Below are 21,061 nucleotides of genomic sequence, written 5' to 3'. Positions count from 1 at the left end.
AAACCTTCCTGCCATGAGCATCCCCTTTCCTACCCCTATCGAGACAACCTTTACTGAACCAACTGCCGTCCCCCTAGCAACCAGCCAAATCCGGTTGGTCGACCTGATGCAATGCATGCGGGCAATGCAAGCCCAAATGCAACAATTCCAGCAACACCAGCTCTAGTAGCACCAAGTACTGCACAACATCTCCCAATATCACTATCAACAGCAGTTCCCTCAATTGCTGCTGAACCAACCACTATTTCCACCTCGGCACCCTGCTCCGAGGCCGGTTAAGGCCTCCCCACAAGATGGACACCCCCACCAGGGAAAAGCCTTCCGGCCCCAGAACCCCCCTAATAGCCAAGCCTCGTCCCCAGGCCGAAGAGAGAGAAAAATCACCCCCGCCTCGCTGCTCGCAGGCGGGTTAGGAACCTCGCCCGCAAGGTCAGCACCTCGGCGCTCCAGGCCCGAGTTCCCGCTCACGGAAAACCGATTCGGCGTCCTAGGAGTAGACTACCAGCATTCTGGGCACATCGAGCTCGGCAACACAGAGGCCAGCAGCGCCAGTACCAGGCCCACTCAACAACGAAGGCGCCGGCGAAGTCGCCGAACTGCCACCCGTGTCCTGCCCGAGCTCAGAGGTAAGGAAGAGACGAGCTCGGATGAGGTAAGAGCCGCCCCGATCCTCTCAGTTCCTTCCCCCCTCGCATCAGAACTCTTGGCAGTCCCCTTGCCCAAAGATTTCAAGCTCCCACCTTTGGACAAGTATGATGGGTCCTTTGACCCCAACGACCACGTTGATGCTTTTCAGTCCCAAATGCACCTCGCCAGGGCCAGTGAATCGTGCATGTGCGTTGCCTTCACCACCACCTTCAGGGGGGTAGCCCGCACTTGGTACAGGAACCTGGCCCCCGGGTCGATAAGATGCTGGGCTCAGTTCGTGCAGGTCTTCACCGCACACTTTGTCACCAACAAGCGGTGCCCCAGAACAGAGGAAAGCATCTTCGGAGTGGTCTAGAGAGAAGGAGAATCCATCTGGGGCTACATCAACCGGTTCAATGAAGCGTGCTTATAGATACCGCGGTTAGACCCCGCGGTGCAGCTCGCGGCGGCCAAGCGAGGAGTAACGCACAAAGAGTTCAAATGGCACATGGTAGCCAACCATCCCGAAAGGAAGAAATCAACCAACGGTCCGAAAGCAGGAACGAGAAAAGAAAGAGGGAAGGCGAACCCTCCAACCCAGTTGACAGAAAAAACCCGGCCCGAGAGCCGAAGCCGAACCAGTCGTTCCGAGCTCCTTTAGCAGTTCAGACGGATTACATGCCGTTAAACATGAGGCAGACCGAGATCTTAATGACGATCAAGGATGCCCCATACGTAAAGTGGCCACCTCACCTAAAGGGAAATCCGAACGAGAGAAATAAAAATTTGTACTGTAGTTTCCATAGAGACCACGGTCATAGTACCGAATAGTGTAATAATCTCCAGGACGAGATAGAGGGATTCACCCGTCGCGGATACTTAAGGAATTTTGTACAGCATGATAATAATAATAACAATAAGGCAGGTCGGCAAGGGGAGCACGGAAAGGATGCCCCTGAATCTAGCAGCAGACCATCCGAACCGTTGCAGCGACAACCTTCGGAAGAGAGGCCAGTTCGGGGAACCATCCATGTAATTGTGGGAGGTTCGGTGGTAGTAGGGTGTACTTCGGCAGTGGCCCGAACGTTAGTTCACGAAGCGGCCCAAGAGGAACAAAACCCCCCAAAAAGACCAAAGACTGAAGAGCCGATCTTCTTCACGGAAGACGATGCGCGAGGGTTCCGCTACCCCCACGATGACGCGCTTGTCATTAAACTAAGGATCAACGACTTCGAGGTCAGGCGCGTACTCGTGGATTCGGGCAGCTCGGTGGACATCCTCTTCAAGTCAGCATTTGACCAGCTACACTTACAAAGGGGCGAGCTGAAGCCCGCGAGCACTCCTCTGGTGGGTTTCAGCGGAGAGGAAGTCAGGCCCCTCGGAAAAATAACAGTACCTGTGGAAGTCGGCACATGGCCTTGTGCGGTCAGACTCAACCACGATTTCCTGGTGGTCGTGACCCCCTCCCCATACAATACCATAATAGGGCGGCCAATTACGCATATCCTGCGGGCAGTGGTCTCCACATACTATTTGGCAATGAAGTTCCCTACAGACTTCGGTGTGGGGGTAGCGCGGGGCGACCAGCTCGAGTCCCGCAAGTCTTATGTTGCCGCCCTGAAGGGAAAAACCAAGGTGGCCGATGACCTTGAACTAGAGTGGCATACGGAGCAAGGCGAGGTACGAGCTTCACCCACGGAGGAAACGGTCGCAGTCCTGACTTCGGCTACAAACCTAGCTCGCACACTACAGATCGGTGCTTCCGTCGAGGAACCACTACGAACTGAACTGGTGAGTTTTTTACTTCAAAATTTAGATATTTTTGCCTAGTCCACGGCCAACATGCCCGGTATTAACCCTAGCCTGATAACTCACAAACTTAATACTGACCCTATAGTCAAATCCATTAGACAGAAGAAACGCAACTTAGCCCCAGAGCGCTGGAGGGCAGTCGATGAGGAGGTCGAAAAGCTCCTCGCAGCAGATTTTATAAGGGAGGTCCATTACCCGAGCTGGGTAGCCAACCTAGTGTTGGTGAAAAAGGCAAACGGCAAGTGGCGCATGTGCGTCGACTATACCGGCCTGAACCGAGCTTGCCCGAAAGATTGCTTCCCCCTCCCTAGAATTGACCGCCTAGTGGACGCGACCTCGGGACATGAGTTGCTAAGCTTCTTGAACACCTACTCAGGCTACAACCAAATCAGGATGGACCGGTCCGATGAGGAAAAAACCAGCTTCATAACCGAGTTCGGCCTATACTGCTACAAGGTCATGCCCTTCGGATTAAAAAATGCCGGGGCAACCTTCCAAAGACTTGTGAATAAGCTGTTTCGGTCCTTAATTGGCACGAAAATAGAATGTTATGTAGACGACATGGTCGTCAAGACATAGTTTTCACAGAAATTAATACTAGACTTAGATTCTGTCTTCCAAATTCTGCGTTAATTTAGCATGAAACTGAACCCTAACAAATGTGTCTTCGGTGTCACCTCGGGCAAGTTCCTAGTGTACATTGTCAACTGGCGTGGTATTGAGGCCAACCCGGACAAGATAAAGGTCATCCTAGATATGAGACCACCCCGAAAAGTAAAAGAGGTTCAGAGGCTAAACGGCCGCATAGCCGCTCTGAGCCACTTCATGTCGAAATCGGCAGACCGCTGTCTGCCTTTCTTTAAGGCAATCAAAGGCAAAGGGATCGAATGGACCCGGGACTGCCAGCTCGCGTTCGGCGAGCTAAAAAGCTACTTCGCTAGTGTGCGAACCTTAGCCCGGCCCGAGGAGGGTGAGGTCTTAGAACTGTACCTCTCGGCAAGCGACAAGGTGGTCAGTTCGGTACTAATAAAAGAAGTACATCGGGTCCAACGACCCATCTATTATGTTAGTAAAATTTTGCAGGGAGCAGAGACAAGGTACTCGTAGATAGAAAAGCTAGCATACGCACTAGTGATAGCAGCTCGGAAACTCCGCCCGTACTTCCAGGCTCACACCGTCATTGTCCTTACTGACAAACCTCTGAGGCAAGTTTTACTCAAGCCTGAGGTTTCTGGTCGATTGACGAAATGGGCTATCGAACTCAGCGAGTACGACCTCCAATACAAGCCAAGAACTGCTATTAAGGCCCAAGCCTTGGCGGATTTTATCGTCGAGTGCACGTTTAGCCTCGAAGCCCCTGAGCCGGTCGAGCCGAGATCCCCAGTTCGGGCGAGCCCGGAGCTCCCAAGCCAATAGATTCTGAACCCCGTAAAGTAGCAGCCAGTGTAGCATCTCTCCTGGTCAAGCCAAACGTGAACTGGGATGAGGAGTCTTGGATCCTTCACGTAGATGGCTCCTTGAACCAGCAGGGCAGCGGGGCTGGAATAGTGCTACGCGGCCCGAGCGGAACAAAATTGGAATACGCACTACGCTTTGAGTTCGTGGCATCCAACAACGAGGCGGAGTACGAGGCACTGATAGCCGGGCTGAACCTAGCGCGCAAGGTCCGAGCAAAGCACGTAGTTATCTGCAGTGATTCCCAGCTCGTGGTCAACCAGGTTACGAGCGAGTACGAAGCACGCGAGCTCACTATGATTGCATACTTGGCAAAAGTAAAGGAGGCTCTACTCAATTTCCAGTTACACTTCATCAGGCAAATCCCGAGGTCAGAGAACACTGAGGCCGATGCCCTGTCCCGGTTAGCCAGCACGAGTCACAACACCATGAGAACCGTGTACATAGAGGACTTACCTCGACCCAGCATTCTCGATGGGGCAGAAGAGGTCGCTCCCATCCTCAAAGCAGAGCCGAGCTGGATCGACCCACTCACGAGCTTCCTGCTAGATGGAACCCTCCCTGCGGACCGCAATGCAGCTAAGAGGGTGCAGCGTCAGGCAGCCAAATACGTCATAATAGTCGAACGGTTGTACTGACGATCCTACACGCTCCCTTACCTGCGTTGCTTGCGACCTGCCGAAGCCGAGCTCGTACTCCGCGACACTCATGAAGGTCTGTGCGGCGGACACCTGGGGGGCAGAGCCCTGGCCCAAAAGGCACTTCGACAAGGATACTACTGGCCAACGATGAAGGCAGAAGCCGTCGAGCTCGTCAGAAAATGCGACAAGTGTCAGAAGCATTCCAATATCCACCATCAGCCTGCTGCCGACCTCAAGTACCTAACCAGTTCATTGCCCTTTGCACAATGGGGCATCAACCTTCTGGGGCCATTCCCGCCAACAACAGGTGGGAGAAAATTCCTAGTGGTAGCAGTAGATTACTTCACAAAGTGAATAGAAGTCGAACTTCTGGCAACAGTCATAGCCCGAAACATACAGAACTTCTTTTGGAAGAACATAGTATGTCGCTTCGGGCTACCTCGGGTACTGATCTCCAACAACGGCAAACAGTTCGAGGATATCAAGTTCCAAGAATGATGCCAAAATATGGGAATTCATCAGAACTTCACATCGGTCGCACACCCACAGGCAAACGGTCAGACATAAGTGATGAACAGAGCCATCCTCCGCGGACTGAAAGCACGACTAGACCAAGCTAAAGGGTTGTGGGCGGGCGAGCTACCAAGTGTTCTGTGGGCTCACCGAACTATGGAAAAAACCGCCATGGGAGAGACCCCCTTTAACCTCACCTACGGCACCGAAGCGGTAATCCCGGCGGAAATCGAAATACCTACACTGCGACTAGAAGCATATGACGATCAGACAAATGGAGACGAGTTATGCACCAACCTCGACCTACTGGATGAGATAAGAGACCTCGCGCACATACGAATAGTGGCCTACCAGCAAAAAGTAGCTCGGTACTACAACGCTAGAGAAAACAGATCGGACGTATGGTCAGTTCGAAAAATACGTTCAGTTCGAGAGAAAGAACAACCAACACTTAACCAAAAGAAAAGTCATTCCATTTCAAAGTAAGGTAGTACATTTCAAAAAAAAATAAAAAATTTACAGGCCCGGAGCTACTTCTTCATTATCAGAAGGCACTTCAGCGATACCTGAAGGCCCTGCCTCGCCCTCGGAATCTGGCTCACCATCAGCAGCATTGGCCATCTCCTGAGTTATGCGCGAAGTGGATGTGGCACTAATATCGAGCTTGGGGTACGTATTTCGGATCATCCAACGGCTTAGCTTGAAACCCCTTCGGTACGAATCCACCATTAGGTCGTCAAAACTCGGCAAGGTGATGTACTCATTGACAACCTTTTTCTTGGCATCTTCAATACCTTGAGAAAAGATATGCGTCCTCTCCCTAATGTCCTCCTGAAGGTATTCGACCTGATGCTGCAAATCCAGCCTCAGGTCCGCCATGTGCTTCACTACGACTCTCATGGCCTCGGCATCTCTCTGAGACCTCGCCTGCCTGGCCTCTACAGCACGAACAGCCGCCTTAGCAACTCGGGAAGCCGCCTCAGCAGCTCGGGAAGTCGTCTCGGCAGCACGAAGAGCCTCTTCAGCAGCTCGCGCCTGCCTCGAGCTCCTTTCCACCTGGGCCGCCAAGGCGTGGATAGAAGAGTTCACCTACCAAAAAGAACGAGTGATCAAAAGAACGACAGCAATAAGGATAAAAGCAAAAGAGCTCGATAAAAAGTCTTGACTTACCACCATGGCATGAGTAACAGCATGGCAGGCCACCTGGTGTAGAGCGAGATCAGTCCACGTTGCGACCTCCTCGGGGAAAATGGCCTCCTTACTCTTCTGAAGAGCGTAGGTCAGCGACAGCACACTCCTGAATTCCCCTGTGGCCCCCGAGCCCGAGAGCCCAGCTCGCGTATGAGCAGACCCAGAGTAAGTAGGAGCACTAGAGTAGGTGGGAGCCCCCGTGTAAGTAGTCTCAGCATACGGGCCCCATACCGCTTCTTGCATTGGAGGAGCCATCTCGGGCTCCCTGGGCGGATCCTCCAGCAGGTAGTTCGATACCTCGGGCTCCGCATCCCGCGGCAGCTCGGCGCGAGTTCGCTTGGCAACTCGCTTCCTCCTCTTCATGCCTTGAAACAAGTGCCCACCATGAGTCCCTCCTGAGTCCATCATACCTGCAAAAAAGAGTTCGGCATCAGAAAAAAGACAGACAAAGCAAAATAGAACCTCCAAGTAAGGAACCTACCCGAACTCAGGCCGGCCGCAATGAGCTTGGCCTCCGTCAGATACTGTTGGCACTTTAGCCCAAGCCGCGCCCATTGCCAGAGGCCCTTCACCGTCTCTTTGTCAAGCGTAACACCGGAGTTAGGGGCGGTCACCCCCCACCCGGTCTGAAACGGCCACCCCAGCACACTTCGCACCCCAAAGTAGTCCCGCTTCCACCCCGGGACCTTGTTAGGAAGATCATGTAAAAGCTTAAAACCTGGGTGAGGAGACAAGTAATACACCCGCCTACGCCCAGGGAGGAGACCCGCATGCTTCTTAAGCATTAAGATGGAAGAGAAGATCTTCGAGTCTAAAGGAAAGCCCTGTTCGCTAAATAGGGAGATTGTCCCCGCCAAATTACAAATGGAGTTGGGATGAAGCTGGCCGACCGTAACGCCGAAGTGATTCAAAACCTCGACAAAGAGGGGATGGAAAGGCAATCGCAGTCTCGCAGCGAGCTGCTCATGGAATATCACGATCTCATCAGGACCGTATTCCCAAGGAAAGCTACCCGAAGGTATAGAATAAGTGTACTCCCTAGGCAAATTGTAATAGGTAATAAGAGATTGGAGTCCCTCAGGCGTCATGGTCGAGGGGCCAAACTTGTCTAACGTCCGACCCCGACGAGAGGTGGACGCCAGACTACCCGAGGCGACTCGACCTACGGGTTCGAACTCTTCCTTGAGCTCTTACCTCCGGCTCGCTAGGACTATCAGGGGATGCGACTCGGTTCGTAGAACCTGCATCTGACCCACTTGAAGAACCGTTTGAGCATTCCGAGCTAGACATCGAGGAGAGAAGGTGGATTCCAAGAAGTTACTCACCTGGAAAAAGCTTCAACAAGACTATGGGAACTTGAACGAGCGAAAGCCTGGAAACGTGAACTGAAAGCCTGGGCCCGAGCTGAAACTTGGACGTGAGCTCAAGAGGCAAGCACAGAAGTGAAAGTGACTGGGGTACCCCACTATTTATGCCCACAGTAACCAAGAAGCAATGGCACAGATCAAAGCCAATCCGACGGCCCGCAGTTGCGCTGACCGCACGTCCCCTGAGACCGAGACGTGATTGGCGCACGTCTTTCTGAAACTGACAGAGCGCCGGCGCACGTCTTTCTAAAACTGACAGAACGACAGCGCACGTCTCCTCACATTAAAAGCGGCAGCGGCACGTTTTCAAAATTTGAAAGGACGCCTGTTGTCACGTCTCCCAGCAACACGCTTTTTTGATTTTAAAATAAAGTGCGCGCTATCACGTCTGGCAGCATTTATAGGCAGGTCGGCGCGTCTTCCGTCTTCTGGGCGCTCGAAGAAACTAACCCTGACAATGCACCTCGCGCTATCAGTCAACCGAGATTCGAAGTACGGGACAAATCCACCTGCCACCTTGCGAACTCCCCGCGCCAAGGCAAGACCCTTAGCACGAGGAGTGGGGGAAAATTGATGAAGAAAGATTTGGCCCGACCTCGTAATCACTCAACACGTGGCAAAGGCAAACAGCTTGGCACAACCGCGCACCCAGGGCACAAGCACCAAAGGGAAGAAATCAGCAGTCCGAACTCCCTACGAGGAGCTCAACCTCCCTACTAAGAGCTCGAGCTCCCTACGAGGAGCCCGACCTCCCTACTAAGAGCCCGATCTCCCTACTAAGAGCCTGAACTCCCTACGAGGAGCCCGAACTCTCCCTTAGACCCCGAGCCACACAAGGTAGTGACCCGAACTGGCTCGCCTCATGGTAGATCGAGACACTCCCCTATCCGAACTCAAGACTTCACCTCGTTCGCCACTCCAACACTTCGCCTCTAGGACGCCGAACTGAGCAAACGTACCATACCTGACACCGAGGAGGTCCGTATCCGAGGGCGGCGCACTTGACTGACTTGGGATCTGACGCTTGACAGCCGCACTTCAACGGTCACCTACCACCGCCACCTGCCACCGTCATCGCCAGTCGCAGAGACGGCTCCGACAAAAGGGAGCAATGGGGGTTCTGTCCAACAGAGGTGATGACACCCGAACTGGCAGGAGACCAGAGGTAATCATACCCGACCTGACAGAAGCTTAGGAGTGAGTGCACGAGGTGGTTATAAAAGGCTCCCTACCCCCAAGAACAAGGTACGTGAACTTTACGCCAGCTGGTTTTATCTTGGCTAAGAATTCTAACTTGAGCTTCGGAGCATTCATACCGAGTTCCCCCTGGAGCTTCCTCATCTTCTCTGTTTCAAGCTCCCTGTAGCTCTGTTCAGAGACAAGATCGTTGACAGCTAGAACCAACCGCTCTAGCCTCCGCTAACCTTCGTCAAGGCCCACTACCCAACCAGTTGTTGTATCAAAAGGAGATATTCCTTCTAGCTACCATCATTTGTTGACAATGAGAAACAGCCAAAGCTTTCATTTTGAATCATCACCTTCCAAAATTTCATATATGTATTAGGCAAAGAAATAGGAGTGTTATTAACATATCGAGAGGTCATAATTTTGTGAATATAACAGCAATGTTTTAAAAACTGATTTAGAACCGGAACCTGTTTTCGGGTCAACAGTTCGACTATAATGATCCATTGCATTTAAAAAATAAAAAATTAATTAAATTAAAAATGAACCGATTGACTACAGTCTGACCGGGATTTCTAGTTTTATACGGAAGAAAATATGTTAAATCAATTAATTGCGATGTTATCAACATTTTGTATGCTCCCTTTGTTTTCAAGTAAAATCTCATTTTATCCACCACGTAAAAGTAAAACCAAATGGAATAAATTATTTGAGGAAAATATTGGCTCAATTTTGATTTTTGACGCCTAATTAAACTTTTTTACTTTATATTTGTCTTCGTGTGTTGACTGTTGAGCGAAGAGGTAACATGACTCGCATCCTGCCTCTAGGCCCCATGGTAGCCCTAGCCCCGCCTGAAGGTTCCACATGTGAATCCCACATATTATGGGTCCCAAAATGTGGGATATACTTGTGGACCCCATCCACAGTAACGTACGACTACGTGGTGGACTTTGCTCTTCGGTTCATGTGGCTTTGAGCCGTTGCTCCCCTAGTCCCATACATGTGTATCAGTGTATTTTTTTTTTGAAATAAAATTTTTGCTCGGTAAAATGTAAATTTGCTAGTCAATAAATTACTAGTCGCTAGTCTTTAGCCAAAGCCAAGTAAAACAATCAAGTGAACTTCTTGTAAATTGAATAGGTAAAATTATTGATCATCAAAAAAAAAAAAACAGGTAAAATTATAGGTGGAGTAGTAAATCATCGGTGAACTGAACTCTAAATTTCCATTACTAAACCCTGTTTATTTATTTATTTTGTGCTGCGATGGTTTTTGTGGTTATAATTACTAAATCCTAAGGCTGCGTTTGGAAGTATCAATGCAAATATGTAGGGTGTAAAATAGTTTATATAAATTATAAAATTGAGTTAGTTTTGCATTGACAAATTACCTTCTTACCAAATAGACTTTTAGCTGTAATGGATGCAAATATGTATTCCAACAAAATATATGTTTTTTCTTTATCAAAAGCCTAATTGAATGCAAATTTACTTTTTTTTCATTGATGTACTTTTACATCTTATTATCAATGCAAATATGCATTGGTCTGTCATTTGTCATAGGTAAAAGTGAATCAGAATGCAAATTTACAATGAACTGGGACTTACACTCCATTTATATCATGATTTTCAAAACCGGACCAGACCGGATAATCGGACCAGAGGTGATTGATTTCTAGTTTTTCCCAAAAACCGTTGATTTTGATCAACAAACCACTGACCCAGACAGCTACCCGTTCGAATAGTTTTGACCATTTTTTAAATTTTTTCTCAGAATAGGCCGATCGTTCGACCCGAGAACTAGACCCCTAACCAATTTGTTCTCTAGGTCGATTTTAAAAACCTTGATTTGTATCATTTCCAAATGCAGCCAAAAAGAAAATTTCCAATATAGAATCTTTCATTGTTTATAAGGCTTAGTTGGGAAGGAGTACCAATACAAAAAAAATATATAAAGTACAAAAACCTTGTATTTTGCATTGTACATATTTTTATAATAAACACTAATGTTAGATTGGATGGGCTAAGGCCATTTCTCGATGAATACGAGGCTTGGGATTGGGGAAATCTGTCTAGAATTAACATGTACACATCTATCCATGGGTGCCCAAACTGGCAATAGGTATGCGACTACTACTGAGTGGCTGAAATGCCGTGCCCAGTGCCCTTAATAGGAACTAGGAAGGTGTAGTGTGTGTAGTAGGTGCACCATTCACAAGTTTTGAACCCTCATAATAATTGGGTCCAACTCGAACCCATAAAGTAAAGACCCAATAAGAAATGCGTGCACCTCCAACTCGAATTTCTGATAGGCATTTGAGCATATGAATTCTAAAATTTCTATGTTACCCGATGATCTGTTGCAATCATTTGGCGGGACTGGGCCCGGTGAGGAACGACCTGTGCTACATTACCACTTCTCTAGGTACCGAATGACTAATGTTTTGAAAAATCGGACCATCCATTTTAACAATTAACATGCAAGTGGGAAACCGTATGGATTTGGAGCCTTTGAACCTCTTTCTAGTTAAACCCTACATTATTTATCAATCTATAGTTCCATCTCTAACTCCCAACACCACTGTCTACAAAACACAGGAATCAATGGAGTATGATAAATCAACATCTCCAGAGACACTTCAATCCCAACAAATCAATGTTACATAACAAACAATCAACTTACACCAAATTCTTTTATCTTTATATTTTAATTTGGAAAGATAGATTGAGAAAACAAAAAAAAAGGAAAGGGGGATATAGATAGAATCATAACTCTTGATTCCAAAGTCCAAACAATCAAGAAGAAGTTGACGGAGAAAAGGGATGATGATGATGATGATGCGTATAGAAACTAGAAGATGTCGAGAATCTCAAGGATAGAACGATTGCAAAGGGGACAGGAACCTCGATTCAACCAAAGTTCCCTGGAACACACCCTGCAAAACGTATGTCCACACGGGATGAATGCCGCACCTTTCCTTCTCCCCATGCACACGCAGCACATCCCATCCATTCCCGCTCCTCCTCCTCCTTTCTCCCTCTCTTCATCCACGCCGTCCGCTTCCATCAGCAATCTCATCAACGATGCCCTTAACGGCGTACCTGGCACAGCATTAGTGCCAGCTCCTGCGCCCACAGTTGCCGTTGCTGTTGCTGTTGCTGTGGCTGTGGCTGTACCAGTGGGGGCCACCACCATATTTCTTCCCTCGGAATCCTGGGCCGCTCTGAAATGACGCTCCGCTGCCAATGCTGTCGCCAGGTTCATCCCGGACCCCGCCGGATTCTGACCCACACAAGCTGGATCCACGTCCACCACACTGTTCTCCGGCGCCTGAAGCTGATCCTCACCCACCGTTACCTCTGCTCGTTCGTGTAGCTGGTGGTCTATGTAATAGTATTCGTCATGCTCATCGTCTTCTCCTGCGCTCATATTGGAAGGCCTAAAGCCCCAGGTGGCCCCACAGCAATTCATCCCCTTCAATCCTAACCGTTCCTTGAGGTTCTTCCACCTTGTCCCTCTCTCCCTACCCTCCATTACTTCTCTCAGGAGTCCACCCAGTGTTATTTTTCCTCTTTGTCTCTCTACCGATTCCTGCAAATCCGGGATTGTCATTTCACCGACTGTGCTCATTCTTTCTTTATTTTTCTTTTCTTTGTTAATCCCAAAAGGAAGAAAGCAAGGCCAAATCGAAAAGGGAAAACATGAAGAAGGAAGCACATCACCGAGCAAATTAAATGAGAAAGAAATATGACATACATGATGGATACCGCATTGAATGGCCCATAATCATCCATGGGAATCTCGTGAGCACCTTCAACTTCAACGATGGAAAGTCCAGCACATCATCTTTATGGTTTATACACAGAATTAAATGGACAAATTAACAGAGAACGAAAAGAATCAAAAAATGGTGAAAGGAAAGACCAAGGGCAACAGGTTCCAAAGGAAGAGCAATCGCTTACTTAGGAATGACAATCGCCTTTCTGATCTCCGCTTCGTCAGCTCCTTCATCGAGAGGGTTTTGAAACTTGAAACTTGTATGAAAGCAACAGAAGAAGAAAGAAGGAGACGATTGAGAGAGAGAAACGCGGGGTCATACAGTGGGGGGAGTACTCTGTTATCAAAACTTGTAACTTTTTATGCTTTTTGAGGTATTAATATTAATTTATCTTTTATTTATTTTCTTCCGTTCCTTGCTCGGTTGAGCTAGCTCTCTGGTTGATGCTCTTCGCGGGCCAAACTAGAAGTCAAAACTCAAAAAGCCATCGAAGCGGCTCGGGAATCAATGTCATGACACCTAGCACTCGTCCGTCAATTAGGCAGAATGATCGTCTTAACCAAATTCACCTCTGAACATTGTTCTAAATTACCTTGTCATTGCTCTATAGCCTTCGGGAATTTTTACTGAGTTGAAGGGCAACCGGGCATCGGTAGCCCGGTTAATTATAGCGAATCGCTTTTGATTGACAAGGGAAGGAAAGGAATGATAGTCGATACGAGACATAAACATGCATTATTGCAGCTGGTCCCTCGGTTTGCTGAAGCAGCAAAAATCGAATGGCACGTCCAAATACACGTGGAAGGAGTGACAAGGGTAAATTGTAGATTAATACAGTAAAAACGTCCTAATTTGGGACTTTAACCGTCCGTCACTTATATGCATCACTTGATGTCATGTGTAAGTTAAAACTTTTGGGTTGTGTTTGGCTGCAATATAAATAAGTTTGCACTGATGCAAAACCATGACAGTACAAATAATTTGAGTGTAGATTCTGTCCTTTTTTTTTGTTTCAAATTTTAGTTTGTTTTGTTTGATTGCAGTATAAATGAAGTAAATTAAGATATGTAAATCGAAGCGTGGGCAATTTATGCAAATCGAAATGGTATCATCGGTTTTTTCATTTCTTCAAATTGAAACCGAACAGGTACCATCGGTTTCGGTTTTTGACCAGTTTGGTTTTTCAGTTTTATTTATAATATATATTATATAAATATATGTATAATGTTATACTATAAATAAATAAAAAATATAATATATTATAAATATTATAAAATATATATAATATATTTATAAAATAGATTATTATAAATATTATATATATATATATATAATAAATATATATTTATACATAATATATAGAAAATATGTGACATATATTAAAAATATATATAAAATATACATATAAATATATATACTAGTTGGTTCGGTTAACCACCGGTTTTTTTGTAGGTCAACTGAAAATCGAACCGATGCATTTGTACCATGCATTTGTACTAGTGTAAATAAATTTGTACTGCAACCAAAAACAACCTTAATATCAAAATTATCCTTCAATAAGAATCATTATTGATCAAAGTACCATGCCACCACCAATGCAAAGGAATGGCCAACAAAACAATTGGGCACCGATTTTTAACAAATTGCTTTTTCTTTATCCGCTTCGGTTGATAAAAAAAGAAATAGATACAATCGAAGGGCATTTGCGTTCTTTCACATACCACTTAGGTTGCATTTGGATGCGATGTAAATCAAGAATCAATGTAAATTTTACATCGATTTAGTTTTGTATGTGTTTGGAAAGAGGGTGTAATTATTATCAACATAAAACTACACTCCGGTTCAATTTTGCGTGTGTTTAGATGGAGTAGTTTTATATCGATAGTTGATGTAAAACCTCATCAACTGTAACACTTTTCCACCCATCACTATTTTTCAAAAAAGCAACGGTCACTTTCTGGTTCAATGTAAAATGTATACACTGATAACGTTTTACACTGATTCTAAATGTAGTCTTAGGCTCAATTTAGAAAGAATACAAATATAAATATGTATAGTACAAATATATATATATATATATAATAATTTTTTTGATTAATCCCGAGGGCCAATTCATTCAATGAAAATTATCAGTTACATCTAAAATGCAAATATCTTTCAAAAACTCTGGAACTGAAGACCAAGTTTTGGGTGAAGAGCAAGACAGCACAAACTTATCCAGTTTGTGGGCTGCCTTGTTACCTAATCTGGGAGTGAATGTAACTTAACAATTAGGAAGATTCTTGCAGGAAGAGATGAGCACAAGAAGGGTCCAAGTAGGATTTGGGTTGACCTCCAACAAAGAATCAGTTAGAATTTTTGCATCACCTTAAAAAACAATAGAATGAAGATCCAGTTGCAAGGCTAGTTTGATGCCTTCAAAGAGCGCCAGGGCTTTAATGGTTGATGCCGAATTGGCCACAATAGGAATAGCTCGAGCCACCACTGCTTCTCCTTTATCATCCCGAACAATCAGACCAATACCCGACTTAGAATTTGATTTGGCCCCATCAAAATTAAGTTTCAGGAATCCTGAACATGGCTTTACCCAGTGGTTTTGAAAAGAATGGGAAGATGCAATTTGAGGGTTTGCATCTAAATTATGCAAATTAGGTAGACGCTGGCTTAGGGAGAGTGAGTTTGCTTTGTTGATAATCATTTCAGGACTCCATTTGTTTTGGTTAAAAATTAAACCATTCCGAGCCTTCCAGATGGTCCATACAATTGAGATGCATCTCCAAATCATATTATTTGCTGAATCTTCGCTGTCATTCAAGTGGCTCTAAACGGCAATCCAGTCTGAAAATGTTCTGTTGGGAAAGTCGGATATATGGAGTCTCAGACTAGATCCAAACCACACCACTGAAGCAAAAGGGTAGTTCAGGAAGATGTGATCCACTGTTTCATCTCCAGACATAGAAAAAGGACAAAGCGCCTAATGTGTTTGAAAATTTTTCTCAACCGAGTTCTAGTGGAGAGCAAATTATGAATGGCGCACCAAATGAAAATATGAAATCTTGGTGGAATACCTTTTAGTTTCCAAAAGTCTCACCATGTGAACTTATTAGAAATAATATGTGCCTGAGAACAAGAGGCCCGAGAAGGAAGCCGTAGTATATCGACCATGGGGATTGAACCTCCATATGAGTTTGTCTTGCAAATCTAAGGCTGAGATTGGAAGATGAATTGCACTTATTTCCTGTGTTGTGTGGGCATCAAATAAATTATTAATTGCCTCCCTTTGCCATGTCATAGTAACATGGTTAATGAGTTCCGTAACTCTTATCTTGCTCGTGGGAGATTCTATGTTCTGGCTTTGTGGTTTGAATGGTAGCCATGTGTCATTCATTGCATCAATAGCCCAATGGAATCCCTTGCATTTAAGAATGTCATTCCAAATATAGGAGTTACTGGATTTTTGCTTGGCACACCGAAAGGAAGTACTTCTTAGATATTTGGCATGAAGGACTCGAGCCCAAAGTGAATCAGTTGAAGTGAGCAGTCTCCATCCTAGTTTAATAATCATAGCTTGATTTTTAAGCATAGCATCTCGGATTCCCAAATCCTCAAGATCCTTAGGTGAAAGAAAAATATCTCGGGATTTTAGGTGAGGACCGGATTTGTCAGAATATGTCCACCAAAAATTGCAAAAATTGCTGCACACATTGTTCAAGGCTGTACAAACGGTTTCTGGAAGGAGATAATTTTGCATTATGTACTGTGGCATGGATTAAAGGGTGGATTTGATATGAACAGTTCTGCCCATGTGTGATAATGTTTGCTTCTTCCACCCGGATAATCCTGATTTAAGTCTATCAACCAAATATTGTCATTCTTGAGTCTTCGAGTGGCCTAGGAGTAGAGGTCCAACCAGGTATCTCTCTGTTGGATTCATGAATTTGACTCCAAAAATGTGTGCTATTCTGATTCTAACTAGATGTTGGGTATTGGAACTGAAAAAAATTGATGACTTCTGAAAATTAAGTTGCTTTCTGATAGAGGTGATCTGGCTTCCAGAAGGACGACGGATTAACTTGATATGCAAGAGAAGGATCAGAGAACCCGGAGTTTCTAACCTGATGAGGTCGCTCCGATGCTTAAGTTAGTAAACTGGTAGTGAGCTGAAATAGCTTAAGGATGTAGGAGAGCTAGAAAGCAGAGAAATCACACGTACTTTGAACCTCTGGGGGTGGAGCCTTTATATAGTCGAGTCCTAGCAGGTTTCACAAATCAGTTACGGGATCTTCGTCACGATAGGACCCGTTTCCGCGTTAGTTGGAAGACAATGCTTCCAACCGATGAGGCTCATCACTTCCGCCCAAATCCATTGGAGGGGTTTTTGGGATCACCATGTAGTGGTATGTCGGTATCCCCGAACTGACGTCTTTAAGTCCTGAACTGGGTTGAGTGCCAAAGTACCTTGGCATTGAGGTGTTCTTGTTGCAATCTGATACCGAGGCGATCTCGTCTCAAGGTGGCCTTGTCCCAAGGTCACTTTAGCCTGGGGTGGTTAGGTACCCGAGCTCGATCTGCTGCGGACTGTTTATGATAAGATGAGTTGTCATCTCTTGATCATGTCATGTCCATGTGTCCCCTGTTTACTAGGTCGGGCCAAATCACCCTTCATCAATTGTCCCCCACTCCCCGAGCCAGGGGTCCCGACCCGATGCGGGGAGTTCATGACGAGACAAGTGGATTTGGCCCGAGGTCCGGGCAGCTTGTTGGACGAATTGCTGGTCGGACCTGTTCGGCTATCCAACTCAACTAGAAATAACCCAGGTCGCATCTGGTTCACGTGCGGACGTCATGCGATCTACAAACTCCGTGGACGTTAAAAAACGCACTAAACCGATTTCAACCTCGGGGTCGCGTAGCCGGTTTTCCTGTTAGACAGTTTTGTATGCCCTTAGCTTCAATCAGTTTTGATGTACTTTTGATATTTAGTGTAAATAAATAAAAGTACATGTTTGATTCATGTTGTGTGGTATATTTCTGTGTAAGACCCTAAAACTGGACACTTAATGAGACCTATGTTAGTTTTAAATGTTCACAGTCGTTGGATAAGTCTGGGGAGATTTATCCTGCCAAGGCTGACACTGGTGTGTTGCCAACTGTTGGGGTGGCTTGTCTCAACCGCTAGGGTGAGACCCAAGGCACATGCAGTGTAGGATTACTTGAACCCTTGAACTGGACCAGATTTCCAGTATTGCCCTGGACCTTGGAGATTGATGGGCAAAATTAGAAAGTTACACCTGACCCCTAGACCCGATTATGGTATTGCACTAGGTGTCGAATTGGGCTGTCTTTGATGTGCTAATCAACGAGATTCTTATCGGGGGTCAAAACCTAGGTATGTTGGGATAGTCTGAGAATTCATCTGAGTGGGTGATCATAGTGACGGGATCAGCCCCTTTGTCGGACAAAGGTAATGATCAACGATGCACTCTCTCTGATGGAAACCAAACTGCCGGCAATTGATTTCAATCGTTGGAATTTTGTTTTGCAAAACTTATATATATGATATATACATATATATGGTTTCAAAATGTTTGCAAATGGTTTTAATTCCCGGGATCCATGTGAGTAGAGAGTTTAGCACTGTTCCTTGTAGCCGAGGGAGAGGTCATCTCTTGTCGGGCAGTGCTTGATCATTATGGGTTGAGAGGTTAAGTGTAAGGCCATTTAGGATAATACCTGATGGGCTAATCTTGCATCTGCCCACAGTCCCTGGGTTTTTATAAGATGGCTTGGCCCAAGGACCACTTAGCGTAAGTGTTGGGCCCATAGGGTCCATGTGATGGGATCAAGGGGTTCACTAGGCTTTCTAGTGAATTCGGCTAGGCCTTGTAACAGAGGTTGGGCCGAACCCATGTGGCTGATGTGTAGACCAATGCTTGGGTCCCACGCCATACAAGGAAGCCCAACTAGGCAACAGTTTGGAAGACTATTGAGCACTTAATACATATTGGGCCTAAAGCCCATTCCGATCTGGGCTGATTTGATCAATCACTTAAAGGGGCAGATCTGAGATTAGGTTAAGCCCAAAAGCTTATCTAATCTGTAGATAAGATTAAGAGGAGTCCTAATCCAAATACAGATTTGGATAAGGGCAACTCCTAATATGATTAGGAGGTTTTCTTAATCACTAAGAAAGAGGAGGAAAACCCTAATTCGACTTACTTGAATTCGAACCCTAAGGGTTTTTACCAGAGCACTCTGCATTCTTGGGATGAGATCTCAGATAATCCTAGAGAAGAAAATAGCAGTTCGTCACCTTCTTCTCTAGCATTCTCCTCCAGCAGCCGCCATCACCTTTTCTGCCAGTTCGAGTTCTCAGTTAGAGAAAATCAAGAAAGATTCTTGATTGTTTGTGTGGTGCTCACAGTCTTCCAACGAGTTCTTCAGAAGAACCTAGTTCGTGGGACGAACACTGCTGGTTCAGCTCCATCATCACTGTGTCATCTTCAGTGGGAGCTGATCTTGGGATCTTCTTTGGGTGTGAACACCAATGTTGGGAGATACTACTTCTCTGGATTAGGTATAATCCCTCCCTTCTCTTTTGGTTCAAATCTGGTCTGGTTTGGTTCAAGTAGGATCCTTGAATTTTGATTCTAAAATCACGGAATGCGATTCCCAGTTGGAAGAAAGGTAGGAAATTTTTGAAATTCGCCCACCCATTCCGCAACAGTTTTGGCGTCCATACGATGGATCCTACCATTCCTTTCATTTCCTAGGAGCCGTTGGATTGCCTTGATCTCGACCGTTGATTTTTGAACATACCAGCTATAAATAGAGGGCCTGAGACTCATTTGGTTCGCCACAAATTCGCAAATCTTCGTTTTGAGGTCACATTCAAGCTTCTTAGCTCGGTTTCTCCAGTCCGGTGTCTTCTTTCAGTATGGTCTTTCTTTGGTGAGTCTTCCCTAGCTCTCTTTTTCTTATTGTCTTTTCTTCGCAATGTCTAGTTTTAGTTTAGATAATCTTTTAGATGAGAGCGGTGAATCCGCTGGGGCCAAGGTGGGTACCTCGGCTCAGGTCGTAGATCACCTTACCGAAGAAACTATTTTGGGTCAAGAAGCGATGCGAGAGGCCTCTGGTGGTCTGGCATCCACCTCACACCGAGGTCGGCAGCCAGATAACTTTGGCCCATCGATGATGGCAGCAAACAGGCTCCAAGCCTTAATAGCTCGGTATAGGCTTCCGAGTGATCTTGTCTACAGTCTTTCGATAGGTAACTTTCCTTGGGAGCGCGATCACGACGAGATCGTGATCTTCGAGTAACAGCTCGTAGTTGGTCTTTGTCTTTTATTTGACCCCTTGATCATCGAATTCGTTAAACTCTTCAACATCACCATAGATCAATTGCACCCAAAATCCATCCACAACATAGTAGGAACCATCTCGCTCTTCCCCGACTATAACCTGCCCCTTGACTTTCACATTTTTTCTTCAATCCTTTCAATAAAGAAGAATTCCTCCTATGTTCTACCCGAGCACAGGCGGACTTACTACTTGTCCCCACGTCCGGGCTACAACCTCTTACACGAACTCCCAAATAGGATCCCCGCCTGGAAAAGGGGCTACTTTTTAGTCCGCAACACTGAGGGGTGGCCTTTCCCGACCCACTGGAGGGCGGTCATCCAAGATCCTGGTGTCAGGCTGGACTTGAAGACAAGGGAAGCGCTCCAGTCCTGGGCGGAGCTCGGTCTCAAGTTCGCGAACTATGTGACCAAAGACAAGCTCATGCAGGCCGGTCCGAGTCCTGGTAGGTCATTACTTTTGTGCTACCTTTGTTTTATTTTGATGCAATTTCTGACGTTTTGTTTTTGTTACAATAACCATGAAGCTTCCTGCGAACGAGCTCCTTGGAAGGATGAAGGGGAAGAAGAAGCGAGCTGTCAAAAGACCTCGTGTTGAGTCTCCGCAGGCTGCCATCCTTGAGCCCAAGCAGCCCTCCACTGCGCAACCTCCAGTGATCGATCTGTTTGAGGAAGAACTAGAAAGGGTCTCCTCGCCCCACATGCCCAAGGAGGCAACATCTTCGGAGCCCGCCCCTGCAGCTGTCACTTCTTCGGGTAGCGAGGGGGTAGTCAGAAGCATCCTAACTTCAAAGTACAGCCTCCTCAAGAGCAAGAGCGCGGTTTATGCCGCAGAGGTCGCCAACTAGGCCGAGTTGTCGGTCGCTTAGCTTGAAGCTCGAGTGGCCTCACTGTATGGTGGTAAGTTGTCTTTACTTCTTTAATTCTTTACTTGAAAGCTTTTCTTGTACTAACTACTATTATTCTCTTGGCAGGTGAACTCGCGAAGCTCACATCGAGCTAAATCTAGTCCGTAACGAAATCAACCAGTTGAAGAATGATGCACGGGCTCAGAAGGAGCTGATGTCCGAGAAGGAGGAGCTCATGAGGGAGAAAGTGGCGCTGGAGCGGGAGGTGGAGAATTTCGAGGCC

General features: G+C 46.3%; 1 non-coding gene across 1 annotated transcript; it reads right to left on the bottom strand.

Moving 5' to 3' along the window:
- Positions 1 to 11,403: 11,403 nt before the first annotated feature.
- On the bottom strand, positions 11,404 to 12,896 carry LOC104606503 (uncharacterized). Its single transcript, XR_016082389.1, has 3 exons — positions 12,757 to 12,896; positions 12,551 to 12,640; positions 11,404 to 12,385 (listed from the first exon to the last, which is right to left on the bottom strand). It is a non-coding gene; the product is annotated as an uncharacterized LOC104606503 (transcript).
- Positions 12,897 to 21,061: the final 8,165 nt, after the last annotated feature.

This window comes from Nelumbo nucifera, chromosome 1 (assembly GCF_055504915.1).
Source record: "Nelumbo nucifera cultivar China Antique chromosome 1, China Antique-T2T, whole genome shotgun sequence".
In the NCBI taxonomy this organism is placed as follows: Eukaryota; Viridiplantae; Streptophyta; class Magnoliopsida; order Proteales; family Nelumbonaceae; genus Nelumbo; species Nelumbo nucifera.
This window is presented reverse-complemented; position numbering and strand designations above follow the sequence as displayed.